Source organism: Oncorhynchus nerka, unplaced genomic scaffold, assembly GCF_034236695.1.
Source record: "Oncorhynchus nerka isolate Pitt River unplaced genomic scaffold, Oner_Uvic_2.0 unplaced_scaffold_10516, whole genome shotgun sequence".
NCBI lineage: Eukaryota > Metazoa > Chordata > Actinopteri > Salmoniformes > Salmonidae > Oncorhynchus > Oncorhynchus nerka.
The window spans coordinates 1-2796 of NW_027030806.1; the positions used below are offsets into that span (position 1 = coordinate 1).

Sequence of the window (2796 nt, forward strand, 5' to 3'; positions counted from 1 at the left end):
ATAAAACAATGTGCTTTTGGAGAATGCAGGCATCGATCCCACTACCTCACGCATGCAAAGCATTTGAGCTAATTCCCCAGCCGTTTGGAATTTCCGCAAGAAGCAACCAAGAGGGTCCAGTCTTGTCAGGCTATGGTGTTGGTTGATTTGTTAGTTTAGGCGCCAGCATTTGTGTAGTGTCCAATCAGTTCAAAAACATGACACGACCAGAGAACTTTTGAATTCAATGATAGACTTTTAATACACCCTCGTATCAGAAAGCCGGAGAGCTCCGCAGGACCCAAAAGGGACCCACAGAACACACCCCCTTTTCCAGAGCCCTGGCCCCAGTATTTATCCACATATGAGCCCATCCCATATGTAAATTACGTTACATTCCAATCTGTGCGCCCTGCTTGTTCAGCTCAATAACCCCCACATCTGCTTCCAGTCAGATTATATGATGTCAAGACCCTTCCTTTGACCTAAAGATAATATACACCCCCCTTCCTGTGGCCTGTGCTTCGACAACCTACTGTCATGTAACAATGACAAAAGCAACTTTCCTGTCACACTGATGTCAAAATGTCTTGGTGTGGTCTGAGTCTTAGGTCTTTGTTTGGTGGGTCTTTTGTTTGGTGGGTCTTTTGTTTGGTGGATCTTTTGTTTGGTGGATCTTTTGTTTTTGGTGGGTCTTTGGTTTGGTCTTTGGTTTGGTGGGTCTTTTGTTTTGTTGGTCTTTTTGTTTTGTTGGTCTTTTATTTGGTGGGTCTTTTGTTTGACCCAGACAAGACCCAGACACAAGACCTTGTCAGCTGGGGGATTGAACTTGCAACCTTTCAATTACTAGTCCAGCGCTCTAACCACTAGGCTACCCTTCCGCCTGGTTTTGGTCTTGGTCTTGTCTTGTCTTGGTCTTGTTCTTGGTCTGGTCTTGTTCTTGGTCTAGTCTGTGGTCTTGGTCTTGGTCTGGGTCATGGTTCGATCCCGTACTGGCTATTATGTACATTATTGAGTGTCAATATTATGAGTCACATGCATGTAAATTGTCAATGGTGCCACATAATTAAGTTTAGTGAATTGCAGAAATATCTCAGTTGGGAGAGTGTTAGACCAAAGATCTAAAGGTCCCTGGTTCAATCCGGTTTTTGGCATTTGTTTTGTTCTTTCTATATGCTCTGGCTTCAAGGAAACTATCCCCAGCTTTGTTTGTGGTCCTCAATGGTGTGTCACACTGCTCCTCGGAAAGTAAGTAATGTCTTGCTTTTCATCTGACATTTTGACATCAGTGTGACAGGAAAGTTGCTAGTCATTGTTACATGACAGTAGGTTGTCCTAAGACAGGCTGCATGAAGTGTGAACTGCAGCTTTGATCCACAAAAATGTGTTTTTGGGAATGCGGGCATCGATCCTAATTACCTATAGCATGCTAAGCAAACACAATACCAATTGATCAAATTCCCCAGCTGTTTGGAATTGCCACAAGGAGCGACCAAGAGTGTCCAGTCTTGTCAGGCTATGTTGTTGGTGGACTTGTTAGTTTGCGCTCCAGCACTTGCAGAGGCTCGGTGCATCTCAGTTGGTTAGAGTGTGTGATACCCTGCTCTCTGAAAGTAAGTCATGTCTTTATTTTTCATCTGACATTGTGACATCAGTGTTACATGAGAGTTGCTTGTCATTGTTACATGACAGTAGGTTGTCGTAAGACAAGGCTGCATGAAGTGTGAACTGGAGTTTTCTTGGATCCATGACACAATGTTCATTTGGAGAATGTGGGCAGCGATCCCACTACCTCACGCGTGCAAAGCATTTGAGCTAATTCCCCAGCCGTTTGGAATTTCCGCAAGAAGCAACCAAGAGGGTCCAGTCTTGTCAGGCTATGCTGTTGGTGGACTTGTTAGTTTACGTGCCAACACTTGCAGAGGCTCGGTGCATTTTAACAATTGAGCAAAATAGCAAGTGGCCGGTTAGCTCAGTTGGGTAGAGTGTGGTGCTAATAACGCCAAGGTCATGGGATCGATCCCCGTACTGGCTATGATGTACATTTTTAGTGTCAAAATTATGAGTCACATGCATGTGAATTGTCAAGGGTGCCACAGAATTATGATGAGTGAATTGCCGGAATAGCTCAGTTGGGAGAGTGTTAGACTGAAGATTTAAAGGTCCCTTGTTCGATCCCGGGTTTCGGCATCTGTGTTTGTTCTTTCTTTATGCTCTGGCTTCAAGGAAACTTTCCACAGCTTTGTTTGTGGGCCTCAATGGTGTGTGCTACGCTGCTCCTCTGAAAGTAAGTAATGTCTTGCTTTTTCATCTGACATTGTGACATCAGTGTTAAATGAGAGTTTCTTGTCATTGTTACATGACAGTTTCTTGTCATTGTTTACATGACAGTAGGTTGTCGTAAGACAAGGCTGCATGAAGTGTGAACTGGAGTTTTCTTGGATCCATAAAACAATGTGCTTTTGGAGGATGTGGGCATCGATCCCACTACCTCACGCGTGCAAAGCATTTGAGCTAATTCCCAGCTGTTTGGAATTTCCCCAAGAAGCAACCAAGAGGGTCCAGTCTTGTCAGGCTATGCTGTTGGTGGACTTGTTTGTTGACGTGCCAGCACTTGCAGAGGCTCGGTGCATTTCAACAATTGAGCAAAATAGCAAATTGCCGGTTAGCTCAGTTTGTTAGAGTGTGGTGCTAATAACGCCAAGGTCATGGGTTCGATACCCATACTGGCTATTATGTACATTTTGAGTGTCAAAATTATGAGTCACATGCATGTGAATTGTCAAGGGTGCCACAGAAGAATTTCAGTGATTTTCC

The 2796-nt window shown here is 44.1% G+C and overlaps 3 non-coding genes across 3 annotated transcripts; all 3 read left to right on the forward strand.

Moving 5' to 3' along the window:
• Positions 1 to 1940: 1940 nt before the first annotated feature.
• trnai-aau (transfer RNA isoleucine (anticodon AAU)) lies at positions 1941 to 2014 on the forward strand. The gene has a single exon. It is a non-coding gene; the product is annotated as a tRNA-Ile (tRNA).
• An 82-nt stretch (positions 2015 to 2096) lies between these two features.
• trnaf-gaa (transfer RNA phenylalanine (anticodon GAA)) lies at positions 2097 to 2169 on the forward strand. Its single transcript has one exon. It is a non-coding gene; the product is annotated as a tRNA-Phe (tRNA).
• A 469-nt stretch (positions 2170 to 2638) lies between these two features.
• On the forward strand, positions 2639 to 2712 carry trnai-aau (transfer RNA isoleucine (anticodon AAU)). Its single transcript has one exon. It is a non-coding gene; the product is annotated as a tRNA-Ile (tRNA).
• The last annotated feature ends 84 nt before the right edge of the window (positions 2713 to 2796 follow it).